At 40.1% G+C, this 15890-nt stretch overlaps 2 protein-coding genes across 6 annotated transcripts in view; one reads left to right on the top strand and one right to left on the bottom strand.

Moving 5' to 3' along the window:
- Nucleotides 1-15890, top strand: part of PAPSS1 (3'-phosphoadenosine 5'-phosphosulfate synthase 1) — a 358089-nt gene that overhangs the window by 95942 nt on the left and 246257 nt on the right. The gene's annotated exons all lie outside the window — the stretch shown is intronic.
- Nucleotides 1-15890, bottom strand: part of SGMS2 (sphingomyelin synthase 2) — an 88833-nt gene that overhangs the window by 48107 nt on the left and 24836 nt on the right. For 2 of the 5 annotated variants that reach the window (XM_053563014.1, XM_053563024.1), the window contains one exon: nucleotides 1456-1573. The gene's annotated coding sequence lies outside the window, so the exon portion shown is untranslated. The remainder of the gene's footprint in view (nucleotides 1-1455; nucleotides 1574-15890) is intronic. The other 3 variants (XM_053563076.1, XM_053562927.1, XM_053562998.1) reach the window with 2 other exon arrangements.

Raw genomic sequence — 15890 nt, 5'->3', positions numbered from 1 at the left:
TGGTTAGGACACCAGCCACATACACTTAGGCTGTGGGGTTAGAACCCAGCCCAGGCCTGCTAAATAACAATGACAACTGCAACAAAAAAATAGCTGGGCATTGTGGCAGATGCCTATAGTCCCAGCTACTTGGGAGGCTGAGGAAAGAAAATCACTTAAGCCTAGGAGTTTGAGGTTGCTGTGAGCTGTGACGCCATAGCCCTCTACTGAGGGCACACAGTAAGACTCTGTCTCAAAAAAAAATTATTCTTGAAATTAAATTCAAAGTCGTCTCTATAAAGTGAATTGAGTTGCACAATGTTAATCAAAACAGGCAAAATTTCTTCCTCAGTGGACACAGAATGGGGCTAAGTACTAAAATTCTTTATCCTCAGTTTAGGTAATTATGAAACAGAGTAACTTTGGTAGTAATAATTTCAGTAATGTTGCTGGATAGGTACACGACTAAGTAAAATTTTTTTGAAGATTTTTAGTACAAAACATTTTTTCAGGTATGGTTGAGATAGTTAACTGAGTGTTCTCTTTGGGCAATATTGGAAAGAGGACTGGAAATTTTGGTGTTACTTCTATTTCTCATATAAAACAGCAATATGGCCAGGGATGGTGGCTCACGCCTGTAATCCCAGCACTGTGGGAGGCCAAGGTAGGAGGATCACTTGAGGCTAGGTCAAGACTAGCCTGGGCAACACAGTAAGATCCCATCGCTACAAAAATGAAAAATTAGCCAGGTGTGGTGGCATGCACATGAAATCCCAGCTATTAGGAAGCGTATGGCAGGAAGATCAAACTTGATCAACATCCATTCTTCTGAAAGTGCTTGAAATTCAAGACTGCTTTGAGGATGAAACAATTCTCAGAGATAAGTCATTTATGAACTATCTTTTTTTTTGAGACAGAGTCTCACTCTTGCCCAGGCTAGAACACTTACAAAATATTTTTTTATTTATTTATTTATTTATTTATTTACTTGCAGTGTTTAGCCGGGGCCAGGTTTGAATGCACCACCTCTGGTATATGGGGCTGGGGGCCTACTCCTTTGAGCCACAGGTGCCACCCGATGTATGAAATATCTTAACTGGAGAAGTGAAGACCGCAGAGAAATTACAGGATAACTGGTAGACAGCCAACTTCGGGTGTGGAGAATTACACTTTTTTTTTTTGTTTGGAGACAGAGTCTCAAGCTGTTACCCTGGGTAGTGTGCCGTCGCGTCACAGCTCACAGCAACCTTAGACTCTTGGGCTTAAGTGATCTTCGCCTCAGCCTCCCAAGCAGCTGAGACCACAGGTGCCCACCACTATGCCCAGCTATTTTTTAGTTGTAGCTATTGTTGTTTGGCAGGCTGGGGTCAGATTCAAACCCTCCAGCTCTGGTGTAGGTCGCTGGGGCCCTAGCCACTGAGCTATAGGCACCAAGCCTGAATTATACTTCTAATATAGCATAGGGAAGCACCAGACCTACTGTTTCCAGATGGCAGCACGCAGATCCCACCTTGGTCCTTCCGGCAGTCAACACTCCCAGTCTTGTAGCAGATCCTTTCTGAGAAGAGTAGAAAAGGGCCAGTGGATGACAGCTCTAGGAAAAGAAAAAAGTCAAGTGGTTAAAGAAGGACGATGCTTTGTTTGTTGCTTTTTGGGGGGTGGAGGTGAAATGAAGAGCTCCATAAGACTACCCCTCTAGAAAAATCACCAGGAAAACTCTGGTTTTAACAGGTATTGGCATTTCAGGAGGAGAAGAGCAACTCAGACATTCATTCCATTAATATTTAACACCTGCTAGATCCTGTCCAGAGAGGGAGCAGGGCAGGTAGGCCGACTCCCTTTCCTCAGGAGCTCGCATTCTGATGTGGGGACAGGTCAACAGATGACTATGATAAATGGACCCAGAGTGAGGCTGCTGTAGCTGATGTAGAGGAAGCAGTCAGGGAAACCATTCTGAGAAGATGATATTAAGTTAAGAGTTACATAACAAGGAGAGGGGACAGCCATTATAGAAGACTACACCAGGCAGAGGGACCAGCTGGCTCAAAGATCCTGAGGCAGGAATGAGCCAGGAAGTTTTAAAGAATGGAAAAGCATGAGCTAGGAGTGGAGAAGTGAAGAGAAGGGTAGAGGTCGGTGGCAAAGGGCTTGAAGGCCAGAAGAAGACTATATACATACAGGGCAAACCAAATGCCACGGAAACTCAGATCAATGTGCAGTGCACAATGTCATCTTCAAACAACATTGCAGAAGATCTGCTTGGAAATACACACAGCTGCTGCAATCTTTCAGTGCATTTTTAAGTAGCTCAAATTTGCCTTGTGGGCAAAAATAAAGTATATGCCACTGGTCGATAGTTCACAGAACCACAATATGAACATCCTAATGGTACAGCCTGAGACTACCAAATATGCGCATATACACATGACTCGGTAATTGATTTATGTGTCTTTTAACTACCTAACAAATTTTATTAAAATCTGTATTAACAACCACAGGTTAGACACCCATCTGCAACCAGAAAGTGATTTTTAGTTAAGAGCCCACTTTCATAAAAAAATACTCAACTCCTGCAAGAAATTCAAGAACAAATATGTAGCCCTTAGGTATATATCCAACGAAAATGAAAACACCAGTCTATGCAAATACTGTACAAAAATATTCATAACGGCATTATTCGTAATAGCCAAAAAGTGAAAATAACCTCAAAGTCTATCAACTATTAAATGGATAAACAAAATGTGGCAAATCCATATATTAAATTATTTGGCAATAAAAAAGGAATAAAGCAGTGATGCATGCTCCAACACAGATGAACTTGACAACATTCTTCTCAGTGAAAGAATCCTGTCACCAAGCCCACATACTATACGGGGCAGCCATTGAAGTTACACTAAACTACACAGGAACTTCATGGCCACCTTGTATGATTTCCTTTATAGGAAATGTGTGGAACAGCCAAATCCATAAAGATAGAAAGATTAGTGGTTGCCAAGGGCTTAGAGAACAGAGTGAATACTAATGGGTAGGAGGTTTCTTTCTGGGGTGATATGAACATTCTATTAGGTAGCGATGATGGTTGCACAACTCTATGAATATACTAAAAACAACTGATCTGTGTACTTTAAAAGGACACATTTTATGGTATATGAATGATATCTCAGTAAAACTTATAAAAATGAAATAACAAAATAATAGAATAAAATGATGTATAGAGATGAAATAAACTTCAATTGGCCCAAAATTGCTGTATGTGTCAAGACCCATAATAAGACGTAAGGAATTCAGTATTACATTTCACATGCCATACACTGCTTTCCATGGAACACGTTTATCCCTTGGAAAGGCTGACTCACCCCTTGGAGGATGTTGTTCTCATTTTACTTAGAACCCTTCTCTAGCTGGTACTCTTGACTCCACTCACCATTCCTACCCACCCATCACTCACATAAGTCAAATTAAAACAGGATGGTTGCTCTGCAGCTTTAACTCAAGTCTGTGGACAACTGCAATTGTTTATGACATGGTCTTAATGATACTTCTTATACTGTCATTGTATAGATTTTTCTAATTACATAGTTGAACATGCCTTTCATCTAGTCAAATGTAAAAGTGTCCTTGTCAAAAAGGAGAATGGACAAAAGGGGATTGATAACAAAATGCAAATTCCTGCTTACTACTCTTACTACTTACCAGTACAGAAACTATTTGTGTACATCCTAATTTGTGTTATGTGAAGACTCATTTTAAATAGTGTCACAGAAATTCATGATGTATTTTAATTTGAAATATAGGTACTACGCATAACTTCACAAAGGAATAAAGTAAATTATATGACTTTCAACAACAATGACAAAATACTACTGTGAGAAGAACAATGTACAATCAGAAAGCCAGATGGAGAGGTGATTCTTGTAACTGAATATTTTTTTGCCTGGTTCTGGAATCACCACAGAGGCAGCAAAGCTTAAATTAACCATCATGAACAAGGATTCTGAAGCCAGACTCCATGCTTAGCACCTGTAAGGCTCTAGGCAAGATCCTTAATTTCCCTGTGCTTCAGTTTCTCCATCTATATAAATATGAACAATAATAGTACTACCTTCACAGGGTCCTTAAAAAATTTAAGGTTACATAAAGTAAATATTAATACATCTAAAGGGAGGGATAGACTGCAACTACTAACAGTGGGAGACTTCAACATCCCTTTCAACAATATATTGGTCATCCAGATAGAAAATCAACATGGAAAATCAGAGTTAATCTATACTATAGACCAAATGGACATAACAACCATTTACAGAACATTTCATCCAACTGCTGCAGAAATATGATACATTATTTTCATCAGCACATGGAACATTCTCCTGGACTCATATCAAATATCTTTTCTGACCACAATGGAATAAAACTAGAAATCAATAACAAGAATAAACTCAGAAACTTAAAAAATACATGGAAAGGAGAAAACATGTCCATGAACAACCATTGGGTAAATATAGAAATTAAGAAGGAAATTTTAAAAATTCTTTTTTTTTTTTTGAGACAGAATCTCACTTTGTCACCCTCAGTAGAGTGCTGTAGCGTCACAGCTCACAGCAACCTCAAACTCCTGGGCTTAAGCAATTCTCTTGCCTCAGCCTCCTGAATAGCTGGGACTCCAGGCGCCCTCCACAATGCCCGGCTATTTTGAGAGATGAGGTCTTTCTCTGGCTCAGGCTGGTCTGGAACCCGTCATCTCAGGCAATGCACCAGCCTCGGCCTCCTCGAGTGCTGGGATTACAGGCATGAGCCACCGCTCCCAGCCTAAAATAATCTTTTAGAACAAATGAATATGGGAACATAACACAGCCCAAGCTATGGGATACAAAAAAAGCAGTACTAAGAGGGAAGATTATAGCAATAAATGCCTACATCAAAAAAATACACTCCAAATAGTAACAATGCATCTCTTCAGAAACTAGAAAAGAACAAACCAAACTCAAAAGTAGAAGGAAAGAAATAACCAAGACCAGAGCCTAAATAAATGAAAAAAAAAAAATAAAGGTAGTTAATACTAACAAAGAGCTTAGAAACAGCACTTGGCATACAGTAAGCATGATATGTGTTTGTCAAGTGACTAAAATGAAGTGATCTAGTTAAGCTTACAAAATGACCAAATGGATGCACATTTGGCTTTCAATTCTTCTGTAGCTAGAGAAGAAAAAAAAGAATTTTACATACTCAGAAAGTGTGTGTGTGTGTGTGTGTGTGTATCTCTGTATCTGCAAGAGGATACGGATGAAAATGAGGAGCAGGAACCACACTTTGCTCCTAAGGAGAAAAAAAAAAACCCTTTCCTGGTGTTTGACTTTACCACTCACTGTGGGTTTGCTTGTAAGGGGTGATGAGCAGTAGCGCAGGGCAAGTGGGCAATGGTATGACGTCAGCTGATAGTTTCCATTGTGTCCCTTGAGCTCCTTTAGTAGAAAGCCCAGCTAACGTGATACAAATACAAGGCTCTGATGGTCTGGCTCACAGGGACACACTGCACCTGAAATCTCCAGCACACCTTTTACTTCAATTTCCCTCAGCCAGGTTTTTGATAATCAGAGCTGAGGAGACACAGTTCCTGACTGCAGAACAAATTCTCTAACATTAGAAGATGGACAAAATATAGGCAAGTAAAAACACTCAGGCTGTGGCTCAGCTGGTAAGGCACCAGCCTCATATACCAAGGGTGGCAGGTTTGAGCCCGGCCCAGGCCAAACTGCAACAACAACAACAACAAAAATAGCTGGGCGGCTGTAGTCCCAGCTACTCGGGAGGCTGAGGCAAGAGAATCGCCTAAGCTCAGGAGTTGCGGGTTGCTGTGAGCTGTGACGTCACTGCACTCTACCGAGGGTGATAAAATGAGTGTCCGTCTATAAAAACAAACAACAACAAAAACAAAACAACACTTAAGTAACCTGACACATTGAAAAGCGACTCTCCCCAGAAGCATCTGTTTTGCACTGGAGAGTCATTATCTGGCAAAAGAACAGCCGTAATATCTCAGGATTAAACAACCTGTAAGAATATTCTTATTTATCATAGTCATCTCAGGCTCTACCCAACAGTTAAACATGGAACTTTGCCAAATTACAAAAGCTCCTGTAATTAAGCCATATTTTAAATATGTAAATTGGACAACAGATAAATTTTCCTTAAGAGACTAGTTATTAGGGAACAAACCTTAGCCAGAAAAAAAAAAAAAAAAACACAAAACCCATGTTCCTTCATCCACAGTCTAGGAATAAGCTAGTGTCTCAGTGATCTTTCGGTCTTTTCCATTCTATCTGGCAAAGTATGTTATTTTTTGTTTGAGACAGAGTCTCTCTTTGTTGCCCTTGGTAGAGGGTCGTGGAGTCACAGCTCATAAGCAACCTCAAACTTCTGGGCTTAAGCAATTCTCTTGCCCTCGCAAGTAGCTGGGACTACAGGCACCCGCCACAACACCTGGCTATTTTCTGGTTGCAGCCGTCATCATTGTTTGGCGGGTCAGGGCTGGATTTGAACCCGCCAGCTCAGGTGTATGTGGCTGGCACCCTAGCCGCTTGAGCCACAGGCGCTGAGCTGAAGTATGTTATTCTTAAGATTAATTATTTAAGAATTTTTTTTCTTCAGATGAAATAGTATTAATCTTAAAGAGGTTAATCAACTATAGCAACATGTTTTCATTTTAATACTTGTGGGGTATTGCTAAAGAAAACAGAAATAGGGTGGTGCTTGTGGCTCAGTTGGGTAGGGTGCCAGCCCAACATACCGAGGGTGGCAGGTTCAAATGCGGCCCCAGCCAAACTACAACACACACAAAAAACAGCCGGGCATTGTGGTGTGCGCCTGTAGTCCCAGCTACAGGAGAGGCGGAGGCAAGAGAATCACCTAAGCCCAGGAATTGGAGGTTGGAGGTTGCTGTGAGCTGTGATGCTACAGCACTCTACTGAGGGCAACAAAGTGAAACTCTGTCTCAAAAGAAAAGAAAAAAAGAAATAGAATAATTTCTTTGCAGCTCATAGGCACTAAACAGCATTTTGCAAAGAAAGAGAGCAAGGGATTATTTATAATGAACCCCTCTACATCCTGGACAGATGCTATTTCCTCAGAGTGGCTTTTCTTGACCCTTCCAGAGTACATTAGGTTCCCCTTCACCTGCCCCTTATTTTTTCTCCATCATAACAGACTGTAAGCTCCATGAGGGAAGGGATCACATCTGTCAGGATTACTGCTCTCTTCTGGGGACAAAGCCTAGCAAAGAGTTGATGAGTATTAATATTTGTTCACCAACTCTTAAAAAATAAGCCATGTGCCTAAAGAGTCATATGTCAGCTCCTTGCAAGTAAAATAAGGAAGTCTCTGAAGTAATCCTCGGGGCCCGGGGGTGCTCACATTATGAAAACAGTGTCCTGCAAGTTTGAACTTTAAAGATTTCAGAAGCAGAGTCCCTATCTATGGCAGATGTGAATGTGAGGGGGAGTAAAGGAGGAGGAATGACCCCTAATTTAAATGGGTGCTTACAGAGCAAAGTTTTATTTGTATAAAAACTCTAAAATAGTGTTTCCTAATTATAGATCCTAAAATTTAAAATATCTTGAAAGGTTGCTCTGTATGTGGGTACTTCTCTCTGCCTAATGAAAACTGCATTCAAAACATCAAGAAATAGAAGTCTTTTTTTTTTTTTTTAAGCCCAGAGATTTAAAGGCCCTATGTCTCACAACCTCTGCTTTCTACAGTTTTTATGTTAGGCTTTCTACTAGCCAAACAATTGGCAATCTAGTGCTTTTCTTCATGACACAAAGTTGTTATTGTGAGATTCGAACTCCTAAACTCCTCAGAGCACAAGGCATGAGAAATGACAAGAAAGTCACTGTAGTATCACAGCAGTGAAAGTTACATAATTTTTAATTTTAACAAACTTTGTGAAACAAAATAACCCCTTACATTTTAACATTGAAAGCGAGATAGTGTTCAATTTTATTGGAGAGCAGAATCCAAGAAGAGAGATACCATTTTTGTTCACAGATTAAATTGGCTTTTAACAAAAACAACATAATTCATTAAGTTGCTCTCCAGCAACTAAGAGACTGTAAATGCGTCTCTTAGATTTTATAGACCTCCTAAGAATGTGAACAAAGGCTTAGCTCTCAGCATATTAACCATGACATTGTTAATAATCGTGAAAAACTGAAAACGACCTAAGTGTCTGTTATTAAGGGATTGTTTAAATAAACTGTAGTGGGTGGATATAATAGAATAATGAAATACCCCTTTATTAGCAGGGAATGACAGAGCCTAATGATACATTCTCGGGTATGAAATGCTATGTATACCCTCTAATTATCCTGCTTTTTTTAAAAGTTGTATACGTAGAACAAAAATGTGACTAGAAACATAATGTAAAATGTTAAAAGGCTTAAGGTAATGGCCTGCATTTCATCTATATGGCTGAAAAAGACATGATTTCATTTTTTTTTTTTTTTTTACATCTCAATAGTATTCCATTGTTTATATACCCCACATATTCTTTATCCAATCTGCCATTGATGCACACTCTAGTTGATTCCATATTTTTGCTACTATAATGGCAATATGTTGGATAAACATATTAGTGCAGGTGTCCTTTTAATGTATTGGTTTCTTTTTCTTTGGGAAGACACCCAAAAGTGGATTATGGTATATGTATACCAGGGAATATTATGCAGCCATTAAAAAGATGGAGGCTTTACCAGGTTTATGTTTACAGGGATGGATCTGGATCATATTCTTCTCAGTAAAATATCTCAAGAATGGACCAAAAACAAACAAACAAACAAACAAAAAAAACAATGTACTCAGTACTATAATGAAATCAATATATAATCACCCACACTTTCATACAAAAGATAAAACACAATTGTGGTCCAGAAAGAAGGAGAGAAGAGGAGGGCGAGGGTAGGGGGTGGGGTGGATAGGTGGCAGGAGGTAATTGGTGGGACCTCACATACTGTGCATATTGCAAGGGTACGTGCCAAATAATAGTAAAGTATAAATGTCTAATCACAAAAATTAAATAAGTGAGGTGAACTCTATGTTAACCAGTTTGATGTAAATATTCCAAACGATATATAAAATCAGCACATTGTACCCCATAAATGCAGTAATGTACACAGTTATGATCTAATAAAAAGACAAAGGAACCCCAAAGTGGGATTGCTATATCATACAGTAGTTCTAATTTGGTTCCTTGTGAAATCTCAAAAAAAAAAATGTTAAAAGGCAACAAAATCTATAGAGGACTTAAATTTTCATTTTGCTTATGCAGGTGTAAAATTTTCTAAAATAAACATGGGCTGCTATTGTAATTAAAAAGTTAAGAGAGAAAACTGAAACTCCCAAAACAAATTCCCAAATAGCAAAAAAATAAAAAATAAAAAAAATAAAAAAATTCCCAAATAGCTACCATATTAACAGTCTCTAAAACAAACAAAAAGTTTATTACAAGTATATGTTTTAACATCACTATATACTAAGGATAAAAACAGTAAAACTCATTTTTCTTTTTGGTCATTGTGTGTGGGAGGTAAGCAAATAAAAACATTCTGTCCTGGAATCTTAAAAAGTTTTCTATTTAGCAAGATGCCATTTGTGGTGAAGCACTGCTAAGCACCAAAGAGGTCACCAGCTCGAGTTAAATATAGTATAATTACACAGTAGGTCAAATTAAAGTAAAATGTACATATTTACTATAATTATTCTTCTTGCCTAAATAAAATTCTGACTTTGAAAATAGAAATGAAACCATAAGTAAAAACGAAATAAGAACTCTAATTCATAAATGTGAATTAAGATAGAAGTAGCTTTGGAAGGAGAGGTATTACGGAGAACTTGCCAGAGAAGCTGACCCAAGCTCAGGGCAAGAGGACAGTTGTTGGGAGGCAAAGTAACTTACCAGGATATATGGAAGCATTATCTCCAAAACAGCAAGGATCTCGTGGTATATGTGCCTGAGTAGTTAACTCATCCTGATGCGTTAATACAAAGAGCAGAATAGCCATACTGAGTAACTTAGCCAGAGCTAGGCATGCACTAACTATCCAGGTTAGGCAATCTCCTTTAGATTCCCAGCCATCCAAGCCTGTTGGTTGGCTCACAGTAATTACTAAGATAAGGTGGTTGGTAATCCATTTCCTCTAGTTATTATTTTTCTCTCTCTTAATCTTTTATCATCCTTGCTCTTAAGATTTCTAAAAGGTTGTTTACTCTAGCCTCCTGACTACTTATTGGTGGTCTGCTTCTCTTGTGAGAAGCTTGCTTTAAAAAATGAATGACTTGGGTGGCACCTGTGGCTCAAGGAGTAGGGTGCCGGCTCCATATACTGGGGGTGGTGGGTTCAAGCCCAGCCCGGGCCAAAACTGCAAAAAAAAAATGAATGACTTGTACTTGGTTTACCCGTGTATCACCTTTAGACATCTATACCATGTAGATTCTCTATGCTCCTTCCAAGCAATCACAAAGCAAATTGCATAAATATGCATATTAGCATATTTATATAAACCCCTATTTTACACAGCAACGTCTTTCAAGTTGTCAAACTGTCATCTTTTTTTTTTTTTAAGACAAGGTCTCAGTCTATTGCCAGGGCTACAGTGCAGTGGTGTCATAGCTCACAGCAACCTCAAACTCTTGGGTTCAAGCAATCCTCCTGCCTCAGCCCCCCCATGTAGCTGGGGTTTACAGGCATGTGCCACCAGATACGGATAACTTTTCTATTTCTTATAGAGATGGGGTCTTGCTTTTCTTCAAGCTAGTCTCAAACTCCTACCCCCGAGCAATCCCCCTGCCTCAGGCTCCCAAAATGCTAACATTTCAGGCATCAACCACCACTCACATCTTCTTTTAAGTCTTAGAAGAAGGATGATGTACAACATGAACAAAATACGTGTCAAAAAATTAAATATTCAAGATCCCCAAATGGAGGAGATGATTAAAGTACTGGGGATAACTGGAAAACGGAAGAAGAAAAAAGGAAGTGAAATGAGCAGAGTAGCAGAAGTTTTTGCAACCAAATCTTAAGATAAAGCAAGATGAAGCAAATACCTAGAAGCTGAGAAGATGAATACACAGGGTGGGTGGTGGAGTGAGTGTCAAGGTCAACTGGAGGACCTTCTGGAGGAACTATGATGACACCCACACTCCAGAAGCCTGTCACATGGGATGGCGATGCTGACCAAAGAAATAAGTCAGCCACATGTTTTTACCCCAGGCTTTTTAGTCATGCATGGCCATAGTCCTATCTCCGCTTCTACAGGAAGGGAAAGTAAAAGGACCACAGGGCCCTTGCCATGGGCTTTAGACACCTTGGACGCACCAGGACCTCAAAATATGACACCTTCAAGAGAAGGATGAGGTTTAGAAGGAGGCCCTATGGGGTTTAACCCCCACCTCCCTAAAGAGTCTAGCAGGGGTGTCCAACCTGAGGCCTTTGGGCCAAATGCAGATTATTTGAGGATTTTTTTTGCTTATCTGGGGTGTTGGATATAACAAACATATGTGTGGACCTTTTTTGCTCATCACTTTTACCAGTGTTTATGTTAATGTGTGGCTCACAATAACTCTTATTCTTCCAATGTACAGCAGAAAAGAGAAAAGGTTGGACAGTCCAGTAGAGCTGGCTATAGGGAAAAGTAAGGAATTTGGATTCATCTTTGCAAGAGGCTTATAGATAGTAAGTAATCCCAGGTTTCCATCACAAACAAAAAAATGTATACAGGAAATGCAAGTATGCGTACTCTTTCCAGTGGGGATACACTCACTAACTGTTCACTTTCTCATTTTACTTTGGTTAAATTATAATAATATAGTAATAAGATAGTTAGTGAGCCACCATCTAACTAAGAGTGGTGGGAAATATGATGAAAACAAGAAGCAAAGGGGCTTTCTAGGAAAAAGAGCATGAGCAAAAATATTTTATCCTAATCAAGAGACCTGGTTTTAGTCTGGCCTCTGAAATTGCTAAATGATGATCTTTCTTTTATGTTTTGAGACACAGTTTTACTCTGTGGCCATGGCCTCGGTCTAACTCACAGCAACCTCAAACTCCTGGGCTCATAGCTTATGACTGAGGGGAAAGGCAACAAACACTGTACCCCATGGAGACATGGCTCTCTCGTCAATACAACTTCACAAATGATTTACACAGGGGAACACTCACAAAAAAATTCATGGAGAGATTAAGCTTCTCTTAGAGAACTAGTCTCTCTGTATCTCAAAAGTACCATTCTCAGAATAGTTTTTTCAATAAATTGTGCTATAACAACCTGGCACCCATATGCAGAAAAAAAAAAAGAAAAGAAAGAAAGAATCTAGGTATTTATTTATAACAGAGCAGAAAGTCTAGGTGACCTTGGGTTTGGTGGGGTTTTTTTTTGAAACAAAGTCTCAAGCTGTCACCCTGGGTAGACTGCCCTGTGGTCACAGCTCACAGCAACCTCAGACTCTTGGGCTTAAGCAACTCTCTTGCCTCAGCCTCCCAAGTAGCTGGGACTACAGGTGTCCGCTACAACGCCTGGCTTTTTTTTCGTTGTTGCAGTTGTCACTGTTGTTTTAGCTGGCCCAGGCAGGGGTTGGAACCCACCAGCTTCAGTAGGCGGTGCCCTAACCCACTGAGCTACAGGCACTGCCAGAGATATGTTTTTATATACAGAGTGGCCTTAAAGTTTGTATGCAATTCAAAATAGTGTGCAATTTAAAACTGCACATGAACTGTATGGCAACCCTGCATAACACCAAAAGTATAACCATGAAAGTAAAAATTGATAAGGTGGGGCGGTGCCTGTGGCTTGGCAGGTAGGGAGCCAGCTCCATATACTGAGGGTGGCAGTTCAAACCTGGCCCTAGCCAGCTAAAACAGCAGTGGCAACTGCAACAAAAAATAGCCGGGCGTTGTGGCGGGCGCTTGTAGTCCCAGCTACTCGGGAGGCTGAGGCAAGAGAATTGCTTAAGCCCAAGAGTTGGAGGTTGCTGTGAGCTGTGACGCCACAGCGCTCTACTGAGGGCAATAAAGTGAGACTCTGCCTCTAAAAAAAAGAAAAAAATTGATAAGGTGGACTTCAACAAAATTAAAAACTTCTCTGCAAAACACAGTTAAGACAATGAAGACAAGTCATAGACCAGGAAAAAATACTTGCAAAAACACGTTCTTTGATAAAAGGACTTATATCCAAAATACATACATAGAACTCCTTTTTTTTTTTCAGTTTTTGGCAGGGCTGGGTGTGAACCTGCCATCTCTGGCATATGGGGCCAGCACCCTACTCCTTTGTGCCACAGGTGCCGCCCATACATAGAACTCTTAAAACTTGGCAAAAGAAAGCAAATAACCCAGGCAGTGCTTGTGGTTCAGTGAGTAGGGCACCAGCCCCATATACCAAGGGTGGTGGGTTCGAGCCTAGCCCTGGCCAAACTGCAACAAAAAAAAAGCCAGGCGTTGTGGTGGGCACCTGTAGTCCTAGCTACTTGGGAGGCTGAGACAAGAGAATCACCTAAGCCCAAGAGCTGGAGGTTGCTGTGAGCTGTGATGCCACAGCACTCTACCAAGGGGTGACAAAACAAGACTCTGTCTCTAAAAAAGAAAGAAATCCAAGAACCCAATTAAAATGTGGGTTAAAGATCTAAAGAGATGTCTCATCAAAGAACATATCTAGATGCCAAATAACCATATGAAAAGATGCTCAATATCACATCTCACAAGGGAGTTGCAATTTAAAAATACACACACGGCTAAAATCCAAAATGCTAATACCACCAAATGCTGGTGAGGCTGTGAAACAACAGGAACTCTCATTCATTGCTGGTGGTAATGCAAAATAGTTCAACTATTGTGGCAGACAGTGTGGAAGTTTCTTACAACACTAAATATGGTCTTGTCATGTGACAAGGCAACAGTACTCCCTGGTATCCACCCCAATGAATTGAAAACTTGTCCACACATAAAACCTGCACATAAATGTTTATCACAACTTTTTGTAATGGCCAAAAATTGGCTGCAACTGAGATGCCATTCAGTGGGTGAATAATTAACAGTGGTACATCATACAATGTTATTTTTCAGGGCTAAAGAGAAAATGACCTATTTCACAAGCAATGAAGACATGAAAAAACATCACATGCAAACTGCTAAATAACAGAAGCCAATCTCAAAAGACTACATACTGTATGATTCCAATTAACTATATGACATTCTGGCAAAGGCAAAAGTATGGAGACAGTAAAAAGAGCAGCGTTGCCAGGGGTTGGGAGAAGGAAGAGATGAACGGGCAGAGCACGGAGGCTGTGTAGGGCAGTGTAACTACTGTCCACGGTACTACAACGATGGATCCGTGTAGTCATACGTGTATTTTTCATACCGCATGGAATGTACTACACAAAAAGAGAACTCTAATGTAAACTATGGACTTTGGTTAATAATAATGTATCCTATTGCCTCATTAATTGTAAAAAGTGTATGGTACGAAAGGAGGCAACGGCATATAGGAACTCTACTTTATGCTCAATTTTTCTGTAAATCTAAAACTACTCTAAAAAATAAAGCCTATTAATTTACCACAAAAAGTACTTCTCAAAATTAGCCATAAACTCTTAGCAATATTTAAGGTAGCAACAATTGTTTTCAAATATTAAAATAAGAAATACTACCAATATTGTGATTTAAGTTGTAAAGCAACACTCCAACATTAATGAAAACCAACACCCCTCCCCCAGGCATGTCCTTTCAGAACAATGACAGATTTGCTCAAACACAATCTCTGATCCAAATTGGCCTTGTAATTCGAAAGCACTTAAGCTTTCTAAAAGCAGAGAACACTCTAAACGCGTTTTAATGTTGAAACAACAGTTGTGGCCAGGGCCGCAATTCCGTTCTGCGGCACACCATGTTTACATCTGTAACTCCACCACTGCCTCCTATAGCTTTTCGTACTCAACATACATATTCAAGAAAGTGATGCTTTATATACCAAATGGCAGGGCATACATACCTCATCCCTGCTGAGATGAAAGCTTCATTTACTGCACAGCATAAGCATATATATGTAGGAGTGGCTAGCACAAATATGCACCGAGCATCGGCAAAATTATACCCTGATGAAAGCACACCTAAGACTTGCTTTGCTTCCAATCTTTAGGGTATCCCCTAAGAACAGTGCCATAGCCCAGAGTCTTAATGAAGTGCACCAGTGAAAGAGTTTCCTAGCTGCTTGCCTCAAGGAGCCATGCAACTAAGGCAGGTTTCTCTTTTTGAAAACCTTTTCTGCATTTTGGTTGGCTTGTGGGTCCCTATTAGGTTCGTGGTAATGCCACAGTTGATTGTGTAGGGAATGTTGGGGTACAAACCACACATAACTGAGGAAGGTGCAGAGCACACCTCACAATAGTACTCAGCGATTGGGCTTTCACTAAATGGCCAAACGCTCTTCTTCCTCTCTTCCAGATCACAGACTTCTTCAGTACTCCTACAACACAGGATGATCACCCTCTCTTTTCTCAGGGTTTTCCTACTTCAAATACCAAATCCAAATACCAATTCTAATCTAGGCCTCAGGTGCATCCTGTAGATTGACAAATGTTGCCCTTCTCATCAATGGCCCAGGGACTCAATCCCCAAGGAGTTCTACATCTGGCTGTCCACTGCCCCATTCATTCGGCCCAGCCTTCTCTCTCACTTCTGGGAAGTTTCTCTTCCTGGCTTAGCAAAGCCGCTCCTCATATATGAGCTCTGCCTTGCTCCTGGCTTGAGGACACAGGGAAGACGACGTCTGAGCCTCTTTCTTAGGAGTGCTAAAGTCATTTATCTTAAGTTGTATTCGCTCAGTCCGAAGTCTGTGGAGATGAGGGAACAAATGATCTAGTCTCCATTA

The sequence above is a fragment of the Nycticebus coucang genome, chromosome 1, assembly GCF_027406575.1.
Source record: "Nycticebus coucang isolate mNycCou1 chromosome 1, mNycCou1.pri, whole genome shotgun sequence".
Classification (NCBI taxonomy): domain Eukaryota; kingdom Metazoa; phylum Chordata; class Mammalia; order Primates; family Lorisidae; genus Nycticebus; species Nycticebus coucang.
Note: the sequence above shows the minus strand (reverse complement) of the source record. Positions and strands in the feature narration are given on the sequence as shown.